The sequence below is a fragment of the Oncorhynchus masou genome, chromosome 22 (genome assembly GCF_036934945.1).
Source record: "Oncorhynchus masou masou isolate Uvic2021 chromosome 22, UVic_Omas_1.1, whole genome shotgun sequence".
Lineage (NCBI taxonomy): Eukaryota > Metazoa > Chordata > Actinopteri > Salmoniformes > Salmonidae > Oncorhynchus > Oncorhynchus masou.
Window position 1 is genome coordinate 55536153 of NC_088233.1, and position 23248 is coordinate 55559400.

A 23248-nucleotide genomic window follows, 5' to 3' on the forward strand; every position below is an offset into this window, starting at 1 on the left:
GATGTGGCGGATCGGGTGACAGACAGACAGACAGGGGCTGAGCCTGTATGGGTTCCGCTAAAGAGTGAGGGGAGAGGCCAAGTCCAGTGCTCTCTCTCCCACTCCCTTTTCCTTTCTATTTGGATCGCTCTCCCTCACTTTATCCCATGCACTCTCTCTCTGTCCCCCTGTTTTGCTCTCTCACGCGTTATCCCTCCTTCGCCAGCTCGCTCCTCGTTTGAATGCATTTGTCATGTGGCTCTTCCCCTTGCCCAGGCTCCGATCGGATTCACAGAATCGCTCCGTAAGTTGGGCTCTCCTATTTGTTGTTTTTTAAATCTCAAATGTTCCTCTCTATGCATGCTTTAGGCAACTGTTGCTGGTGGCAGCTCGCTTTGCCAGTGGGTTTTGGCATAACGACTTAAGCGGCAGACAAACTGATGGACCGATATAGACTCAGACCGACTGATAGACAGACACAGACAGACGGATAAAGACTGCGCGAGAGGGGGAGGGAGTGACGGAGACAGGGGAGTGTGCAGCGTCACTGACACTTTCTGTCTTGTGTATGAAGCGTGTGCGTGAAGTTGCAAGGGGACTTTCGACACCAGGGGTGCTCTGTTATTAGACAGGATGTAGGGCTTTTGAACACGCAGACTGGCAAGTTAACGAGGCGCTTGTTCACGTTCGGGAGCAGCGGGTATGTCTTCGTCACGTTGTTGCTCTGTGTTTTGGTGACTACACACGATTACATATGAACACACAACGACACCCTTGTGCTTTTGTTGATTAAATAGTAGAACATGGTTGCTCATTTGAATAATGAACATGATTGTTGATGACCCAAATACATTTTTAAGGTCTGCTATTTAAGGGAAGTTATGTTTGAGTGGGGATAGTTCATATTTTCCTGATTTTTACTGCACTTTGTGTTCAGCACCTTTTGGAACCATTATATACATTATTATGATTATTATTTTTTAAATATTGGATGCAACGTAATATATATCAGAATATTATGTGCCATTTAGCAGACACTTTTATCCAAATCGACTCATGGTTTTATCATATTTCAGCGACCATTGCTGGGTCCTCTCTCAACTCTAACATACAATTGATTTGAACCTGCAAACTGGGAACTCCTGGTATGATAAAGGGATTTTCTCAGGAGATTGGAACTGTCTATGCTTCAAAAGGCAGGGAGGGAGAGAATGTTGCCTGGAGCAAGATTATAGCTGAAAGCCGGCCATATCGGTGGAGATGATTCATTTGTTAGGGTTTTTCAGCATCCGGTTGAATGAAATCCCACGGATTGGTATTATCTTGAGTTGGTAGTCTCTCTTGGCTTTGTTCGAGCGCCACCAAGCACAGCTGAGCAGTCACGAAATGAAGCGCAAACTTATTTTTTGTGTTGGTGCAATTTTACTGTACCGATCCACTAGATGCTTGATTTTCTGTTATTTCTATGCAGGCTTGTGGTCAATTATGTTTCAGGAGTTTGCTTTTAATGTCGGGTTAGAATGAAGAGGTCAGGGCCTGCATTCCTAAAGCGTGTCATGCCCCAAAACAGTGCACAGATACCAGCCAGCCATTTGAGTGACGCCATCGCTGGTCTGGCTTGATGAATGGAAGGTGTCACTATGGAGAGGTAAACCTGGAGAATTTGTCGAATGATGGCATCACTTGTCCTTGTTGAGGAATGGTGAGTCATGAAGGGGCTGGTAGCTACTCTGATGCTGGCTGGAATATTATCTGACCAGTCACTGCATGGGAACCATTGCTTTATAGATTGATTTTTGATTGATTGTGTAATTAACTGTGTGATTTGTCACAGCAGAGAATTGGAGTGTGAATTAAAGAGTGCCCAAAGGCACTTCTATTAAAACACTTCCACTGACTCTCTTGCACTGACTCTCTTGCACACTCACTGGACTCTACTCACAAATGACACTCCTATACACACACACACACGCATATTGATGCCACACCAACTCACTCTTCACATACAGCCCTGCTGTTTATTATCGATCCTGATTGCCAAGACACTTATACCACTAACTACACGACCGTTCAAAAGTTTGGGTTCACTTAGAAATGTCTTTGTTTTGCTTTTCTTTCAAAAACAATGTCTCCATTAAAATATCATCAAATTGATCAGATATACAGTGCAGACGTTGTTAATGTTGTAAATGACTATTGTAGCTGGAAACGGCAGCTTTTTTTTTAATGGATTAATCTATATAGGCGTACAGAGGCCCATTATCAGCAACCATCACTCCTGTGTTCCAATGGCACGTTGTGTTAGCTCATCCAAGTTTATCATTTTAAAGGCCAACTCATCATTAGAAAACCCTTTTGAAATTGTTAGGCTAGCTGAAAGCTGTTGTTCTGATTAAAGGCCTTTAGACTAGTTGTGTATCTGGAGCATCAGCATTTTTGTGGGTTCGATTACATGCTCGAAATGGCCAGAAACAAATACCTTTTTTTCTGAAACGCATCAGTCTATTCCTGTTCTGGGAAATGAAGGCTATTCCATGTGAGAAATTGCCAAGAAACTGAAGATCTGGTACAACGCTGTGTACTACTCCCTTCACAGAACAGCACAAACTGGCTCTAACCAGAATAGAAAGAGTGGGAGTAACCGGTGCACAACTGAGCAAGAGGACAAGACAAGTACATTAGAGTGTATAGTTTGAGAAACGGACGCCTCAAAAGTCTCTAACTGGCAGCTCAATTAAATAGTACCTGCAAAACACCAGTCTCAAAGTCAACAGTGAAGAGGCGACTCCGGGATGCTGACCTTCTAGACAGAGTTGCAAAGAAAAAGCCATATCTCAGACAGTCCGATAAAAATAAAAGATTAAAATAGGCAAAAGAACACGACACTGGACAGAGGAAATTCGGCAAAGTTATAAAATGATTGCTGTCTGTTTCCGAAAATAATAAAATAATCCAGAATAGCTTTCTGCACCATTAGTAGGTCTATAATTTCAAAATCAAATCAAATTTTAGTAGTCACATGCGCCGAATTCAACAGGTGTAGACCTTACCGTGAAATGCTGAATACACAGGTGTAAACATTACAGTGAAATGCTTACTTTACGAGCCCCTAACCAACAATGCAGTTTTAAAAAAAAGATAAGTCATTAATAAAATAATAATAAATAATTAAATAGCAGCAGTAAAATGACAATATACACAGTGGGTTACCTATACAGAGTCAATGTGCGGGGGCACCGGTTAGTTGAGGTAGTATGTACATGTAGGTAGAGTTATTAAAGTGACTGCATAGATGATGATAACAGATGGTAGCAGCGGTGTAAAGAGACATTTGAATAGGTGTTCAGGAGTCTTATGGCTACAGGGTAGAAGCTGTTTAGAAGCCTCTTGGACCTAGACTTTGTGCTCCGGTACTGCTTGCCATGCAGTAGCAGAGACCAGTCTATGACTAGGGTGGCTGTAGTCTTTGAACATTTTTAGGGCCTTCCTCTGACACCGTCTGGTATAGAGGTCTTGGGTGGCAGGGAGCTTGGCCCAAATGATGTACTGGGCCTTTCCCACTCTCCTCTGTAGTGCCTTGCGGTCGGAGACCAAGCAGTTGCCATACCAGGCAGTGATGCAACCTGTCAGGATGCTCTCGATGGTGCAGCTCTCGAACCTTTTAAGGATCTGAGGACCCATGCCAAATCTTTTCAGTCTCCTGAGGGGGAATAGGTTTTGTGCCCTCTTCATGGGTGTCTTGGTGTGCTTGGACCATGTTAGTTTGTTGGTGATGTGGACACAAAGGAACTTGAAACTCTCAACCTGCTCCACTTCAGCCCCGTAGATGAGAATGGGGGCATGCTCATTCCTCTTTTTCTTGTTGTCCACAATCATCTCCATGTTGAGGGAGAGGTTATTGTCCTGGCACCACACAGCCAGGTCTCTGACCACCTCCCTGTAGGCTGGCTCGTCGTCGTCGGTCATCGGCATAATGATGGTGTTGGAGTTGTGCCTAGCCGTGCAGTCATAAGTGAACAGGGAGTACACGAGGGGGTTGAGCACGCACCCCTGAGGGGCTCCTGTGTTGAGGATCAGCGTGGCGGATGTGTTGTTACCTACCCTTATTACCTGGGGGTGGCCCGTTAGGAAGTCCAGGATCCAGCTGCAGAAGGTGTTTAGTCCCAGGATCCTTAGTTTATTGATGAGTTTTGAGGGTACTATGGTGTTGAACATTGAGCTTAGGTCAATGAATTGCATTCTCACATAGGTGTTCCTTATGTCCAGGTGGGAAAGGGCAGTGTGCAGTGCAATAGAGATTGCATCATCTGTGGATCTGTTGGGGCAGTATGCAAATTGGGGTGGGTCTAGGGTTTCTGGGATAATGGTGTTGATGTGAGCCATGACCAGCCTTTCAAAGCACTTCATGGCTACAGACGTGAGTGCTACGGGTCGGTAGTCATTTAGGCAGATTATATTAGTGTTCTTGGGTATTACAGACTCAGACAGGGAGAGGTTGAAAATGTCAGTGAAGACACTTGCCAGTTGGTCAGTGCATGCTTGCAGTACATGTCCTAGTAATCCGTCCTTGTGAATTTAGCCACGGATTAATAGCTTCTTTAAAAAAATTGCCTCGCTGTGGATTGTGTGTAGCCCAATAACAAGGAATAGGCTACAGTCGGGAATGTGCGGCAAATCTGCAGTGAACAGCATGCAGACAAAACAGGCCTTTTGCAAAATGAATAATATAATTGTTGGAAGACACAGGATGTAAAGCAAAGGGCTTCTACTCTAATCTGTCTGGTGTAGGCTACCAAAACAGTTTAGCACCGAATAGGCCTATTGAGCGAACATTGTTTTACAAAGTAAAACTATAGAGTTAGGCTTTTGGTACAAGTGTATTGGCCATCGTCAGCAAGTGAGCGGCTCATGATTGGGTGAGTCAATGAAACTGGAAAGCCTTTTTTTGGACTGTAATTTCCTCCTCATATTGTACAGTGTGTGTGTCGCCGCACACCGAGGCCCAGGTTATTGATGGATTCCAGACAAGGTCGTTTTTTTAAATCTCAGATTTCAGTGTCAAAGTGAACTGTAATTTCAAAACATTTGTGCTGTATTAAAAAATGATTTTGCCAATGTCTCGAGTCATGTAAAATTAATTACAATTACATGACCATGACCCTAAAAAATGGTCCCCATGTGTGCAACCTCTGTATCCGTCTCCACTCTACTGCTCTTTGCCACTACACAAAAGTGAGTATATGCATGCAATGAACAAGATTATAAATCATACGTTCTGGTACCTCAGAGCTCCCCGGGTCATCCTCTCATGCTCACATTTTGTTCCGGCACCTCGATTTACACATTTAAGCACTGAACACAGGTAGTCTAGACTAGCTAACCAACAAATACTACAATATCCACACAAGCCACTAGCCAGCCAGCCATATACTGTGTCATGAGTTAGGTTTTTGATATTAGGCTATATTATGAAGTTATTATTTAAGAGAAATCACAATCAGTAAAAAAAAAATTGAGCTAGCTAACTAGCAGATTTACATCAATGATCAGCTAATAGCCTTCCCTAGTTCCCCAATGATTGACATGTCTTTAGGAGGCAATGTAACTAGGTTTATAACAATTTGTGATGAGTGAGTGTGTTGAAAAAATACATTTGCCTATGCAAAAAAACCACACAAAAAAACATTAGCTGCAGAGGCAGTTTGTGTGTTATGAATTTCAAGATAAACTCAGCAAAAAAAGAAACATCCCTTTTTCAGGACACTGTCTATCAGAGATCATTTGTAAAAATCCAAATAACTTCACAGATCTTCATTGTAAAGGGTTTAAATACTGTTTCCCAACAATTAATGAAGATGCATCTGTGGAACGGTCGTTAGGACACTAACAGCTTACAGACGGTAGGCAATTAAGGTCACAGTTATGAAAAATTAGGACATTAAAGTGGCCTTTCTACTGACTCTGAAAAACACCAAAAGAAAGATGCCCAGGGTCCCTGCTCATCTGAGTGAACGTGCCTTACACGGAACCCAAACCGGCTGTGTGCGTGCGCCATTGTGCATACATTTATTTTGTCCCCCAACACCAAACGCGATCACGACATGCAGGTTAAAATATCAAAACAAACTCTGAACTAATGACATTCATTTGGTAACAGGTCGAAAAGCATTAAACATGTATGGCAATTTAGCTAGTCAGCTTGCACTTGCTAGCTAATTTGTAATATTTAGCTATCTTGCTGTTGCTAGCTCATTTGTCATGGGATATAAACGTTCAGTTATTTTACCTGAAATGCACAAGGTCTTCTATTCTGACAATTAATCCACACATAAAACGGCCAACCAAATCGTTTCTCGTCATCTCTCCTCCTTCCAGGCTTTTTCATCTTTGAACTTATATGGTGATTGGCATCTACACTTTTACCACGACAACCGGCAAAACATTCTTTCAATCACCCACGTAGGTATAACCAATGAGGAAATGGCACATGGATGTCTGCTTCTATAAACCAATGAGGAGATGGGAGAGGCAGGACTGTCTGCGCGATCTACGTCAGAAATAAGAATTACTTATATTTTAGCCCTTGGCATCGCAGATGGTTGTTGGCGCGTGCGAGCAGTGTGGGTGCAATAATTGAATAACATGGATTTCTACATTTATTTTGCGACACTCGCGCCCTCGACGTGTCCGGTCTGGTCAGCGTGTTAGGCATGCTGCAAGGAGGCATGAGGACTGCAGATGTGGTCAGGGCAATACATTGACATGTCCATACTGTGAGATTCCTAAGACCGCGCTACAGGGAGACAGAACGGACACCTGATGTCCTCGCAGTGGCAGACCACGTGTAACAACACCTGCACAGGATCAGTACATCTGAACATCACACCTGCGGGACAAGTACAGGATGGCAACAACAACTGCCTGAGTTACATCAGGAACGCACAAACCCTCCGTCAGTGCTCAGACTGTCCGCAATAGGCTGACAGAGGCTGGACTGAGGGCTTGTAGGCCTGTTGTAAGGCAGGTCCTCACCAGATATCACCGGCAACAACGTTGTCTATGGGCACAAACCCACCGTCGCTAGACCAGACAGGCCTGGCAAAAAATGCTCTGCACTGACGAGTCGTGGTTTTGTCTCACCAGGGGTGATGGTCGGATTTGCGTTCATCGTCGAAGGAATGAGCGTTACACCGAGGCCTGTACTCTGGAGCGGGAACAGTTTGGAGGTGGAGGGTCAGTCATGGTCTGGGGCGGTGTGTCACAGCATCATCAGACTGAGCTCGTTGCCATTGCAGGCAATCTCAACACTGTGCTTAACAGGGAAGACATCCTCCTCCCTCATGTGGTACCCTTCCTGCAGGCTCATCCTGACATGACCCTCCAGCATGACAATGCTACCAGCCATACTGCTCGTTCTCTGTGTGATTTCCTGCAAGACAGTAATGTTCGTGTTCTGCCATGACCAGCGAAGAGCCCGCATCTCATTCCCATTGATCACGTCAAGGACCTGTTGGATCGGAGTGTGAGGGCTAGGGCCATTCCCCCCAGAAATATATGGGAACTTGCAGGTGCCTTGGTAGAAGAGTGGGGTAACATCTCACAGCAAGAACTGTCAAATTTGGTGTATTCCACGAGGAGGAGATGCACTGCAGTACTTAATGCAGCTGGTGGCCACACAAGATACTGACTGTCACTTTTGATTTTGACCCCCCCTTTGCTCAGGGACAAATTATTCCATTTCTGTTAGTCACGTGTCTGTGGAACTTTTTTTCAGTGTATGTCTCAGTCGTTGAATCTTGTTATGTTCATACAAATATTTACACATGTTAAGTTTTCTGACATTAAAGGCAGTTGACAGTGAGAAGATGTTTCTTTTTTTTGCAGAGTTTATTAATTATGTAGAAAAAAAATTAAAGGGGGGATATGGTGTGATTCAAATTGCCATCAGCTCTACGGGTCTCTATGCGCAAACCCTGGATATTGACCCACTTGCAGTCTTCAGAAGTATTCATGTCCCCACAAACCATCATGACCCCGAAAACGACCAAAACAAGCCACAACGATTAACCAGACAACCTCTTATCTTACACAATTGACTATTTTTTTTGACTGTAATCACATTTGTTTTGCCAAAGGCATGTCCACATCTTTTTACAACTCACTCTTGCTCCTGTGTAGTTGTCAGTTCCACTATAGCTGAAATGAAGTGTAGATTGACTTTGATATTGAGTCGCTTTCCAACAGCTTTCCAGCTAAGAGAAACACTAAGCTGTCTGCCAGTCTGTGGGAGTGTTAAATAACACCCAGGGCCACCCACACTGTGGACAATCACTGAAGGGTTTCACTGCAACTACACTTTCCTATTCCTATGCCATTAAACACCCAGACTGACCACACAGACAGACAGACAGACACACACATCATTGGCACCATCTCCCTGCTGTTTCACACCCTTGCTGTTGGTGCTACCAAAAGGACTGTGGGTGGCAATCCCTTGACTTGAAACAAGAACTGACCACAAGTCTAAAACCCACACACACTGTACACTATGAATGTGCCCATCTGTGGACTTTTCTATAATTTGGTTAAAGCTTGACACGCGAGATATAGTCAGTGCCGTTTGGCTGGCGCTTGTTTCCACTTTGGAACGTGCATGGTTGTTATGGTGATATGTTATGGGAGAGGAAGAGACCGATGACGAAACATTCCACAGTAAAGGGAAGGGTGTTTAGTAGGAGCATTACCAAAAAGTCAATCTGAGGACAGACACTGAAAGGCCTACACAGTTTTCACAATAGATCCCATTGATGTGATCGACTCCATTATGTGTTGACCAGGTTTTGGAGCTATTGATTGCACAGTAATTTAGGTAACATGTAATTTTCTCATCATTTAGTCTATTTCAGTGGGCTTAATTGTTGTGTAGTCTTTTGGAGGACTGAAGCACATCTGTTTCATTTATAAATTATGCTAATTTAGACGGATGTCAACAACCGCAGTGCTATAACCTAAGACTACTGATGTACAGTAAGCATTTGAAGGATTCTATATGTAGTCTAAATCAATGTGTTACACACTTATCATATGGTCTCTTGTAGTGGCTTTGTAAATGAGTTGTTGCTTGCCATTATGTATTCCCATCCAAGGTTGCAATATGTTACTGTGTTAACCATGCGCCTCCATCCTCCTTATCCCTCTCTCATGTCCCTCCTCTGTTGGCCTAGCACTGCTTTGTCTCGTGTGATGGATCTGAACTTACCACGTGGTGACATGGTTAGCCTCTCTCCCAGTCCTGTTAATGTGAGTGAGAAACATCTAGGGTAGCATTCCAAATGGCACCCTATTCACTACTTAGTGCACTTGATAAAGAGTAGGGTGTGTCGCTCAGGTGAGACGATTCGCTAACTTGTAAGACACGTTTCCTTGTAGCGCTAATTGATACCAACCTAACCCCACACGGACAACTTGCTTCAACTCAGCCCAGAAACAAATGTGCGTGTTTGCATTGTCTTTAAGTTTGACTTTGTTTGGGTTTTCAAGAGAGTCAGAACCTCTAGAGCGCAACCTTTTCATAAACAAATCAGTGGCTTTCATGCTGCAAAGCCATGGGCAATTCCTATTCTGTAATTAACATTACATTTCACAGTTCGGCATTTCCATGTAAAAGGATCCATTAGCAGGAATATGTGAGGTGCCCCCCTGGACTCTGCAAACTGTAAACCGCATGTCCTAAGGCCACATTTATTGTAGCTGGGGACTTAATAAAGGACATCTAAGGAAAATGCTGTGTTGTGACTGAGTGTGTGTTGTGACTGAATGTGTGACAGAGAAAATCGGTTTTGTGTCATTTAGACGGAAAATGCATGCATTTTAGCATTTGAGTCACTTTTTAAAGGTGGAAAAAGTTCCAAATAAATTTGTAAAAGTAGCTACAGTTGTTGCTAGGTGCTGTTTGGAAAAAAAAGTTGCCAGGGTAGTCTGAAAAGTTGCTAAATCTAGCAACAAAATTGCTAAGTTGCCATCACTGGCTGGGAACATGGACATGTGCAAACAGACCAGCTTTGCCCTCCGGAAGGCAATCAGAGGCAAAACGACAGTACAGGGACAAATCACAAACTATAAAGGGAAAGCCAGCCAAAGTGCAGACAACGCCGGACAAGCTTAAACGCCAACCTTCGTCTGCTTTGAGGAAAACACAAGAGCTGCTGGCACGGGCCTCTGCCGATTACGAGGACTGTGAGCTCTCATTCTCCTTGGCTGACGCGATTTAACACGTTAACCCTCGCGAGGCTGCCGGCCCAGACAGCATCCCAAGCCGCGTCCTCAGAGCAGGTTTACGGACATATTCAGTCTCTCCCTATCCCAGTCTGTTGAGCCCACTTATACCCAAGAAAGCAAAGGTAACTTAACTAAATGACTATCGCCCCATAACACTCTCTTATGTCACCGTGAAGTGCTTTGTGAGGCTATTTAAGGATTATATCACGTCCACCGTACCAAACACCCTATAGACCCATACGAATTTGCATACCACCCAAACAGATTCACAGATGTTGCAATCACCATCGCAATGCACACTGCCCTATCTCGTCTGGACAAGAGGAATACTTATGCTTTTCATTGACGACAGTTCAGCCTTCAACACCATAATGCTATCCAAGCACATCACTAAGCTTGGGGCCCTGGGTCTGAACCATACCCTGTGCAATTGGGTCTTGGACTTCCTGACAGGCCAACCCCAGGTGGTGAAGGCAACACCTCCGCCACGCTGATCCTCAACATGGGGGTTGCCACAAGGTTGGGTGCTTAACCCCCTCCTGTACTTCCTGTTCACCCATGAGGGCGTAGCCACACACGTCTCTAACTCAATCAACAAAGTTTGCTGACGAGACAACAGTGGTAAGCCTGATTACCAACATCGAGACATCCTACAGGGAGGTGGCGAGGGCCCTTGAGGAGTAATACCAGGAAAATAACCTCTCCCACAACATCAACAAAACAAAGGAGCAAATTGTGGACTTCAGAAGGCCGCAGCAAGATCACACCCCCCATCTACATCGACTGGAGAGGGTGATAGCTTCAAGCTCCTCGGCGTGCACATGGTACTAGCTGTTGTTAGGTATACTGCATTGTTACTAGCTGGCTACTCAACCCTGTACCTTAGAGGCCCTATGTACATAGTCATTGAACACTGGTCACTTTACTGTCCACAACATTGTTTTACCCATTTCATATTTTATCGCAGGTTCAGTGAAGTGCTTATGTTTCTAGCTCCAACATTACGGTATACTGTGTGTGTATGTATGGTATGTATGTATGTATGGTATGTATGTATGTATGTATGGTATGTATGTAATGTATGTATGTATTAGTTGATGTCAGAAGTTTGCATACATCTTAGCCAAATTCATTTAAACTCAGTTTCACAATTCCTGACATTTAATCATAGAAAAAAATCTGTTTTAGGTCAGTTAGGAGCACCAATTTATTTTAAGAATGTGAAATGTCTGAATAATAGTAGAGAGTGATTTATTTCAGCTTGTATTTATTTCTTCACATTCCCAGTGGGTCTGAAGTTTACATACACAATTAGTATTTGGTAGCATTGCCTTTAAAGTGTTTAACTTCGGTCAATCGTTTCAGGTAGCCTTCCACAAGCTTCCCACAATAAGTTGGGTGATTTTGGGCCATTCCTCATGACAGAGCTGGTGTAACTGAGTCAGGTTTGTAGTCCTCCTTGCTCCCACAGGCTTTTTAAGTTCTGCCCACACATTTTCCATATGATTGAGGTCAGGGCTTTGTGATGGCCACTCCAATACTTTGACTTTTGGTATCTTTAAGCCATTTTGCCACAACTTTGGAAGTATGCTTGGGGTCATTGTCCATTTGGAAGACCGTTTGCGACCAAGCTTTAGCTTGCTGACTGATGTCTTGAGATGTTGCTTCAATATATTCACATCATTTTCCTGCCTCATGATGCCATCTATTTTGTGAAGTGCACCAGTCCCTCCTGCAGCAAAGCACCCCCACAAAATGATGCTGCCACCCCCGTGCTTCACAGTTGGAATGGTGTTCTTCGGCTTGCAAGCCTCCCCCTTTTTCCTCCAAACATAACGATGGTCATTAGACATATTTGAATCCTAATTCTGAGCATATCTTTAAGAGTTTTGGGAAAAATTGGTAGCATAAACAACTGAGGGAGATTGTACCTACATTCTGGCGCTAAACTTTTCATCACAGCTCCAACACCGGTGTGGTAGTGTCTGACCAGTCCTTCAGTTAACTGAGTGAACTCTGAGTCATATTTTTATGAGTCAACTCAGCATGTAGGCTGACCTTTGTTTGGAGCTTTTGGTAATGAAGCTATGTATGACTTGGGGATTGAGTGATATGGTATGTGGTCTTCACTGGAATTTCCCATTAAATGTTCGGGAGGCCCTAAGGCACTGCAACGCTGTGCCACTAGAGATTCTTGGTTCGAGTCCAGGCTCTGTCGCAGCCGACCACGAGACCCATGGGGCGGCGCACAATTGGCCCAGCGTCGTCCGGGTTAGTGGAGGGTTTGGCCGGCAGGGTTGTCCTTGTCCCATCTCGGCGGCAGTACATGCTGACACGGTTGCCAGATGTACTGTGTTTCCTCCGACACATGGGTGTGGCTGACTTCTGGGTTAAATGGGCATTGTGTCAAGAAGCAATGTGGCTTGGTTGGATTGTGTTTGAGGACGCACGGCTCTCGGCCTACGCTTCTCCCGAGTCCGTGCGGGAGTTGCAGTGATAGGACAAGACTGTACCTACCAATTGGATACCACGAAATTGGGGGGTAAAAAAATAATAATAATAACAAACTCTGGGCAAGATATGGACAAATCTCTTTGGCCCAAGGCTTAAGAATTCCCACAGGTTATTTTTCCTCGTAACTTGTTCGGCTTTACAACAGCAATTGGAACGTTAACGGGGCGCTGCAACCTAAATCCACAGTTAGTGAGTCTTGCTCTTTACCTGAAATATTGATATAAGTTTTATCATTGTTTATAGGCCTTAAAGACTGATTAGCTGACAACGTTACGAAAACGATGCACGCGCTTCAATGGGGCAGAAGGCTGTGTGGTGATGTAATTCTGGATGGCCAGATGGCTAGCAACAATGACAAGAACCAGCCATGTGGGGAATCGTAGGTGGACGATGTAACTTGTTCTTTATACTATGTCTAGTTTTGCTAACATGGCTAAAATTCACTAGCTCGCTAATCAACAACTGTAGCGATGTATTTTGAGAGACAAGAAGTGCACATTGTGCAAATGTATTAGTGTTTTCAATAAACTTTGGAGACTAAATATAGTTGACATGTTGTCAACAATCTAAGCCAACTGTCTGTTTTGCGCCATAGTTGCGCACGCATCAGTTTTGTTGCTAGACATCAAACTCTTCTATCGTAGCTTCTAAAACTGTCTCTCAGCCTCCCTCTTTTCAGTACGCTGCCTTTTTGTGGCCAGTCTCTGAAATCCCAGCAGGCCTCACCTGTAGGTTCATGGCCAACGGGGGTCCCCTAGCTGTCTGTCCACATAAATCAGCCTGCTAACACTTTGGAAAGGGCTCTCTGCAGTCGGCCCACAACCAATAAACATCGTCACACACACACAAGCAGGCACATGCATAATGCACATACACACACATTCTTTGCGGGGACACACATTTCAGTCCCATTCAAAATCCTATTTTCCCCCAATCCCAAACCGAAATAACCCGTACTCTTACCCTAACCTTAATCTTAACCCACAAACCTAACCCTAAAACTAACCCTTAATGTAATTCTAACTTTAATCCTAAACCCCTCACCTCGTGAGGACTAACAAAATATCCCCAGTTCATCAAATGTTTGTTTGTTGGGACTTCTGGTCCCCACAAGAATAGTTAAACACATCCACACGCTTGCAAGGACACACACACACACACACACAATTCCAAGCTGGTGATGTTATGCTAATGCTGCTCTGCCTACGGCTCCTAACCTTCCCACTCTACTACTTTTATGAGAAAGAAAGAACTCAGCTGAAAAGGACTTTTCTCTTTCCTTTATAGTGCATTACACCCACGTATCCAAAGCTATATATATATATATATATATATTCAGACCACTTGACTTTTTCCACATTTTGTTATGTTACAGCCTTATTCTAAAATGAATTTAATAAAAAAAAAATCCTCATCAATCTGCACACAATACCTCAATGACAATGCGAAAACAGATACCTTATTTACAAAAGTATTCACACCCTCTGCAATGAGACTCGAAATTGAGCTTCGCTGCATCCTGTTTCCATTGAAAATCATTGATGTTTCTAAAACTTGATTGGAGTCCACCTGTGGTAAATTCAATTTATTGGACATGATTTGGAAAGGCACCTGCCTGTCTATATAAGGTCCCACAGTTGACAGTGCATGTCAGAGCAAAAACCAAGCCATGAGGTTGAAGGAATTTTCCATAGAGCTCCGAGATAGGATTCTGTCGAGGCACAGATCTGGGTTAGGGTTCCAAAATATGTCTTCAGCATTGAATGTCCCCAAGAACACAGTGGCCTCCATCATTCTTAAATGGAAGAAGTTTGGAACCACCAAGACTCTTCCTAGAGCTGGCTGCCCGTCCAAACTGAGCAATCGGGGGAGAAGGGCCTTATTAGGGAGGTGACCAAGAACCCAATGGTCAGTCTGACAGAGCTCTAGAGTTCCTCTGTGGAGATGGGAGAACCTTCAAGAAGGACAACCATCTCTGCAGCACTCCACCAATCAGGCCTTCATGGTAGAGTAGCCAGAAGGAAACCACTCCTCAGTAAAAGGCACATGACAGCCTGCTTGGAGTTTGTCAAAAGGCACCTAAAGGACTCTGACCATGAGAAACCAAGATTGAACACTTTCGCCTGAATGCCAAGCGTCACGTCTAGAGAACTTTGCACCATCCCTATGGTCAAACGTGGTGGTGGCAGCATTATCCTCTAGTGATGTCTTTCAACGGCAGGGACTGGGAGACTAGTCAGGATTTAGGGAAAGACTATTTCGATCTTGTGTCATCGCTGCAACTCCCCAAATGGCTCGGGAGGCGAAGCTCGAGTCATGCGCCCTCCAAAGCGTGACCTGCCAAAATTGCTTCTTAACACCCTCCCGCTTAACCTGGAAGCCAGCCGCATCAACGTGTCGGAGGAACACCTTTCACCTGACGACCGAGGTCCGCCTGCAGGCGCCCGGTCCGCCACAAGGAGTCGCAAGAGCATGATGAGCCAAGTAAAGCCCCCCTGGCCAAACCATTCCTTAACCCGGACGGCGCTGGGCCAATTGTGTGCCGCCCTATGGGACTCCCGATCACGGCCGGTTGTGATACAGCCTAGGGTCCATAGTGCGATGCAGTGCCTTAGACCGTTGCGCCACTCGGGAGTCCCGACTTACAGAGAAAGCCTTGATGAAAACCTGCTCCAGCACACTCAGGACCTCAGACTGGGGCGAAGGTTCACCTTCCAACAGGACAACGACCCTAAGCACACTGCCAAGACAACACAGGAGTGGCTTTGGGACAAGTCTCTGAATGTCCTTGTGTGGCCCAGCCAGAGCCCGGAATTGAACCAGATCGAACATCTCTGGCGAGACCATTGGCGCTGGTGTGTGCGTACATGTAGGAGGTGTATAATGTAATCTGTATTCTGATCTGTGTTCACTCACCCTGTGTGTCTGAATGAGTGACATGGTTATCATCTCAAGCAAGCAAATAACAATAGATCTCTCCCGCTCTCTTTCCCACTCTCTCTTTGTCCTCCTCCCTCCTATCTCTCTCTCTCCCTCCCCATCTCTCGCAATATCTATTTTTCTTCTTTCTCTCTGCCTCTTCCCCTCTGTTTCTCCCTTTCTCTTTCTCCATTTGATTCCCTGTCCCTCTTCCTCGCTCCCTCAGACTCCAGCAGTGATAGTGTTGGTCCGACCACCGTTTGCTGGGAGCCTCTGGGAGTCCATGGCTGCTGTGTGATTCATTACACTGTAAGTTGCCTCCGTTCACTCTTCCTCTGTGCTGTAATATGTGTATGTGTGTCTGCGTCTCTCCCTCTAGCCGTACGTTAGCTATATAGTGAAGTGTTACATGGAGTACAAGTGTGGGCAGACAACCAAGATACAGTATATTTTAGAATAGTAGAACGATACTAGAATATTCCTGCACTCTATGAGCAGTGTACTCACCTCTGATGACAAATCTTAGTGTCTCAAGAAAATAAACAACCATTACAATAGGTCAGGACAAAATCACACCCTAGAACTTCCCAGCGTTTACATTTCTTCCTACAGTTGTTTGCCACCATGCTTGTTGTTTTGGTGATTTATCTCTTCGCCTTAATACAGCTAACGAAGTGCTTGTCCATATGTCTCGGGGCCCGTTTGCTGAAGACTGTAAAGAGCAGCCATGTGTGTTGCAGCCAAGGCTGCTTTCTGCTCAGCTGTGTTTGTGCAGCACTCTGTACCTCTGCTTCTCTTGTCACAGATGTTAATGTTTGTTTGTGCCAGTGGGGAAACTTCCCTTTAGTTACTGTATTATCCCTGAATACCTTTCTCCCATGGCTGCCCTTCATATTTTGTGAATGACTGTGGTTGAGTGTCGTACGCACGCACGCGCATACACAGAGAGAAATCCTACACATATGAATTCGCTCTCTCATATAAACCTCAAACAGACACTCTCATATAAACACACACGCACCCAAGAGCTCTGACATAACCAGAGAGTTGCAGTCAGCCTGGCAAGCTGAGAGGGTATGAGACAGGAGGTTGAATGTGAGCCCTCCTCTCTGCTGTGCCTCCTTCAGTCAGAGACATAGACTTATCCTCCTGGGCCTCGTGTCTAGGCCAACTTCCTGACTTCCCTCGGATGGGACTGTGTGCTCCCCTTTTTGTCTGGGTAGGAGAGCAAAACGTTCCTGCTTTGTGTGGATTGTTTGGACTTCGCCTCCAGATGCAATGTGATTCCTCCCCAATGTCCATAATCCAAAGAGCATAGAGTGTATTTCCATTGAAAATGCAAAGTCTTCAATGCAACAACCTGAGTTAGAAGGACTTGGAAATTGAAATGGAATCCACCTCACAACTCCATGGATGCTTTGTTCTCTAGAAGTAGGTGGGTCAATTATTGAATTATTAGTGCTTTGTAATGTAGAAGTAAAGTAAGTGGGTATGTTTATGTTTTTTCCCCTCCCCAGCAATGATGATATGAGGGAAGCTATAGTATGGTGGACGTCCAAATTTGCCCGCAGCCAAAACATGTTCCTCAAGACTGCCAAGTGTGAATTAATAGCCTGGGAATGAACACGTGAAACCTTAATTCTAGCAAACTGCTCGTCGAGTGTGAATTATTTGAATGATACTTCTCTGGATACATTTCATACGTGTTGTGACACGTAGATTATAATATGTGCAGAGGATGGGAAGCCTGCCAGGTCAAAGTGATACGCTGCTGTATACAGTATGTGTACATAATATCATATTTCAATGATTAACCCTCTGTGTTTCTGTTGCTTAATATAATAGTATTGCACTGGCACATCAGAATGTAGCATACATCTTTGCTTATTATCATTTTGTAAAGTTTGCACCCTCCCGAGTAAGCCCATTGGCTATGAATCAGGTCTGGTCCTTGACTAGTTGAATCAGGTGTGGGCTGGAACAGAAGCCTGTATACCCAGGAGTCCCCTGACCTAGCGTAGCTTTACGGCAGCCATAGCCAAAGTGGGTAAGTCATTACTGAAATAACTTTGGGTCTGTACTGAAAAGAACGGTCGCCCATTTCCCCATTATCCTCATCAGTATGGGTCTCGGCAGTGCCACGGTAAAGAGCTAAATTTCACCCATCTCGGCTCCGCTCTGCCTCTCATGCCTTATTTGAGTTGTTACTGACTACTTGCTCTCCATCCTGCCATTTAAACATAACTCCTATAGTGAAATCGAATCATTCCCCGCCGCCCCCTTCTCTCACACACATACACACACTTCAGCCATGGCATTGGAGTAACCTCAGCCTGCAATCATGCATTGATCCTCTGATCTCTGCCCTCAGTCTGTTGCTCTCCCCAGAGAGATGTAAAAGAGGGTGAAGACTCTCTTTCACTCACTCACCCATGCTCCTTCCTCATATAGGAATACAGTTAGGCACTGATGATGCCCCAAGGCTACAGAATGTCACACGTTTGAGCTCATCCCCGATTTAGAGCAAATGGAGAGGATGGGCAATTGAAACAAGTGGACAAATTGACGCTGGCATTAAGGGCCCGGCCTCGAATCGGTAGTGAAAACTTGACATTTTGAATGTCAAGTTCTGGGAGAAAATATAGCACATACTTAGTTAGGCTCAAGGTTAGAAATGACACTTTTTGCTCACCACTGTAAAACGTGTCCTTGGTCTCTATTCGTCAGTGAGTGTTTTTAGACCTAAAGCTAAAATTCCCTCTGATCCTGGCCACGTTTCCCCGAGCCTTTTGTAAAAGTTAGACTCAGCAATATGACATTGTCAGTCTTTGATTCTCTTCTTCTCCTTGCATTCCATAGAGCTGTGTTAACTTTATGTACACGTTGACGTAGAGTAGGCTATAAATGTTTAATCCCGAGAAAAAAATGCATATTATCCCAGGTAAACCCGTATTTCCCACCGAAACCAGAAGTGTCATTCTAAAGCATAAAAACTCTGGGACAGAATCATTCCAAAAGCCAATTTATGCTCTGAAAATATGTTTGGAGGCTCCATATGGAGGGTGTGACGCAATTGTGGAGCACCTGGAGGAACGCAGAGGCCAAATGTAAGGGACTCTTTTCCAAGTTTAAAATTATAAACATTCAACATTGGCCATGCTGTCAATCCAGCATGACTTCTGCCGCGCTCAAAACAACTAGAAACTGAGAAATCTCAGACTTCAGTGAGTTCAAGACAACTGGGAACTCTGGGGGGGGGACGAGCTCTGACTGGGGAAGATACATTTTGAACGGCCATCCAACCTTGGGCCTCTTTCTTGAGCTCCGACCTGAAGATCACTGGTGTCATCATGATTCAACTTAGTTTTTTTTCAGTTTCGTCTCTTGAAAGCACCATAAATCCAGAGAATGACAGACTTTATTATTCTTTATTTTTTTAACCTTTATCCAACTAGGCAAGTCAATGTTCCCCTCATAATTTATCCTACTGTTCTGACTTAGTGGTGCACATGTAGCCTATAGCCAGTTTTAGAGAAATATAAAAATTTAATATTGTAAGAGATTTGATTGTCTGCTTATATTCTCCCTTTATTTATCCTATGGTTCTGACTTGGTGTGCTGTAAGAACGGCCCATGTTCTGAATTATTTTGCAGTACATTTCAAAAGGGCCTCCCGAGTGGTGCAGCTGTCTAATGCACTGCATCACAGTGCTATGAGGGGTCACTACAGACCCGGGTTCAATCCCGGGCTGTATTTCAACCGGCCGTGATCGAGAGTCGAATAGGGCGGCGCACAATTGGCCCAGCGTCGTCTGGGTTAGGGGTGGGTTTGGCCGTTATTGTAAATAAGAATTTGTCTTAACTGACTTGCCTAGTTAGAGATAGATTAAATAAAAAATGTAAAAAGTCCTGAACAAATAGTTATTGACTATGTTCGTCCTAGCTTTCTTCTTATCTTCTCGTCATTCATTCCCTTATGCCATAGTTGTACATCTCAATTGTCAGTAGAAACCACATTTGTTTTAAGCAAGTCAGCCATATCAGCTATCTTTTCAAAAAAGGCAGTAAATGAGGCTGAATGAACTGTTTCTCTGCCAGACAAGGCTCCACTGATAGCCAAGTGTAGCAGTGGTAAAGTGTTGGGACTCTGCTGTTGGGACAGCTTTATGTAGGCCCTAACAGTTTGTGGGCACCATCTGTCACCGTTATAGTGCAATGAATGTATTGTTTAGTGTTGTGATGTGTAGTGGCTTTGCTGGCATGCATCCCCCAAATGTTTTTGTTTTGCCCCACCAAGATTTGCTCAAATCGCCACTGTCCCGCCACATCGTGTTTCCATCTCCTTTACTCCTTTTTTGAGCACGCATACAGGCTGTCAACAGTTTAGTGAAATATGTTTTGTTGCGTAAACATATTACTATCAATGTTCCCGACTAGATTTCACTTGGTTTCCCAAATGAAGCACTGGGTAGCTGCAGGAACAAGGTTGGAGATCCCATGGCATACAGAGTTTGGGTGAAATAAGTGTTCAATTTATTCCTTAGCTACTCATATCATCCATTTTAGAATAAGGCTGTAACGTAACAAAATGTGGAAAAGGTCAAAGGGTCTGAATACTTTCAGAATGCAGTGTACTGCTCTGAGAAGCGCAAAAAGTATGAATATCCTACATGCTGTACAGCCACTTCAGATGTCGGGCTGACCATGCAGACCTTTTAAAGCTCAAATGAAATACTGCGGAGTCGGACAACCATTTGGTTCAAACACCCCCCCCCAGGACCAACTCTTCAAAAGGCCCCCACCCCATGGCCCAACTCGCAACTCATCAGTCTGATGTGGTCCTAATAGCGCGTGGGGGGGGGGGGAAAGGAGCAGGGCCCGACGGCAGAACCTTTAAATATGTCTGGATTCGAGCTTTGATTGATACTGTATGACAATTGAGCCAGATGAGAGCCCTACATTAAAATACATTTTATGAGCCCAAGCCCAAAAAAATGGACCAACGATTGTCCTGTTGTCCAAAACATACTATAGGCTTTCCCATATATTACACACAACAGCAAATCATGAAAGCCCATAGATCTATTCTCTCTTGGGTAAATAAGTGAAACAAGCTCCAGTTGTCTTTTTGTGTGGACTATTTCTGTACTGCATTATAATATACTGTATTAGGCCTATATAGACTGATATTACACACCTCTTTCAAACCATGATGCTAGGAGAGAACACACGATGCTGTTGCAGGACATGTGGCCTACGAACGTACAAATCTAGGCTAGCGAATCTGGTTTTAATTTTGAAAAATAGGGCCTATTTTACATTTTTAGAATTAGTTTGCTGAAGTTCGTTACCTTTCATAATATTTCCCCATGTTTGGCGTATTTCATCAAATCTCTATTGTTGCTTCATTCCTTCCTCTCGCTCAACAGTTAAATGAAATCTGTTTTGTTGTCCATACCTTCATTATTGTAATGACATGCTTAAATAATTGACTAGAATAACATGTAGATTGCTTTCTTTTCTCTTCGCGAGGATTCGAATGGTTATGGGTCGGATTAAATGACTTCTATAGCCAATAGCCACTGTACATTCTCTCTTCTTTCAAACTCCCTGCGATTTCGGGGTCTGGGGTGACTTTTAAAAATGACTTTCTACTGCAAAATTAATTCAAATTAAATTATACTGACACCATCTAACAATTTCCCCCTCCAGAAATGAGCGCAATAACACATTGGTCAAATTATTGTCAAAAAATATTGTAACATATTGGTCAATACATATACATACAATACATATTTAGTTTAACTGTGTACATAATGTTGCTGCTTCCGTCTCTTACGACCGTAAATAACTTCTAGACATCAGAACAGCGATTACTCACCGCGGACATTGAGAAACTTTTTCCTTTAACGAGTCCGACGAGAAGACTTTCCTGCTTTCACTGGAACAGGCCCAGATCCCCGCCTTTTGCGTGAAGAAAGACGCAGGAAAAGGGGCTGCAGATCGGGCAGCCGGAGGTGAGCGAGTAAACTGCCATCCATTGTTCTTGCTGACGTGCAATCGTTGGAAAATAAAGTTGATGACCTACATTTTAAGATTATTCTACCAACGGGACATTAAAAACTGTAACATCTTATTTTTCACCGAGACGTGGCTGAACGACGAAACGGACAATATAGAGCTAGCGGGATTTTCCATGCACTGGCAGAACAGACGCTACCTATGAGGGGTGGGGTGTGTGTTTCTATTTGTCAATAACAGCTGGTGTGCAGTGGGGCGGCAGTGTAGCCTAATGGTTAGAGCGTTGGACTAGTAACCGGAAGGTTGCAAGTTCAAACCCCCGAGCTGACAAGGTACAAATGTCATTCTGCCCCTGAACAGGCAGTTAACCCACTATTCCTAGGCCGTCATTGAAAATAAGAATTTGTTCTTAACTGACTTGCCTAGTTAAATAAAGGTAAAAAAAGTCTAATATTTAAAAAGTATCTAGGTATTGCTCGCCTGTACCTTATGATAAGCTGTAGTCCACACTATCTGCCAAGAGTTCTCATCTATATTATTCGTAGTCGTCTATTTACCACCACAGAACAAAGCTGTCACTAAGACAACTCTCAACCAACTCTATAAGGCCATATGCAAAGAAGAAAATACTCACCCAGAAGCGGTGCTCCTAGTGTGACTTTAATGCTGGCAAATCAAATATATAGCCCTTCGTACATCAGCTTATATCTCAAAGTGCTGTACAGAAAGCAATGCAGATGTAGAAGCACGGTGGCTAGGAAAAACTCCCTAGAAAGGCCGAAACCTAGAGAGGAACCAGGCTATGTGGGGTGGCCAGTTCTCTTCTGGCTGTGCCGGGTGGAGATTATAACAGGACATGGCCAAGATGTTCAAATGTTCATAAATGACCAGCATGGTCAAATAATAATAATCACCGGCAGAACAGTTGAAACTGGAGCAGCAGCATGGCCAGGTGGACTGGGGACAGCAAGGAGTCATCATGTCAGGTAGTCCTGAGGCATGGTCCTAGGGCTCAGGTCCTCTGAGACAGAGAAAGAAAGAGATAATTAGAGAGAGCATACTTAAATTCACACAGGACACCAGATAGGACAGGAGAAGTACTCCAGATATAACAAACTGACCCTAGCCCCCCGACACACAAACTACTGCAGCATAAATACTGGAGGCTGAGACAGGAGGGGTCAGGAGACACTGTGGCCCCATCCGATGACACCCCCGGACAGGGCCAAACAGGAAGGATATAACCCCACCCACTTTGCCAAAGCACAGCCCCCACACCACTAAAGGGATATCTTCAACCACCAACTTACCATCCAGAGACAAGGCAGAGTATAGCCCACAAAGATCTCCGCCACGGCACAACCCAAGGGGGTTCATCTGTTTTTCCAAATTTTTACCAGCATGTCACATGTGCAACCAGAAAAAAAAATCCTAGACCACCTTTACTCCACAGGCAGCGATGCATACAAAGCTCTCCCCCGCCCTCCATTTGGCAAATCTGACAATAATTCTATCCCCCTGATTCCTGCTTACAAGC

The 23248-nt window shown here is 44.2% G+C and overlaps 1 protein-coding gene across 5 annotated transcripts in view; it reads left to right on the forward strand.

Moving 5' to 3' along the window:
* The window catches only part of peak1 (pseudopodium-enriched atypical kinase 1), a 265673-nt gene that overhangs the window by 123167 nt on the left and 119258 nt on the right, over positions 1-23248 (forward strand). For 2 of the 5 annotated variants that reach the window (XM_064930596.1, XM_064930597.1), the window contains one exon: positions 15917-15999. The exons of 1 other annotated variant lie outside the window; for it this stretch is intronic. The gene's annotated coding sequence lies outside the window, so the exon portion shown is untranslated. Of the gene's footprint in view, positions 1-39; positions 284-595; positions 680-15916; positions 16000-23248 lie in introns of those variants that run through there. 2 more of the 5 variants (XM_064930599.1, XM_064930600.1) reach the window with 2 other exon arrangements.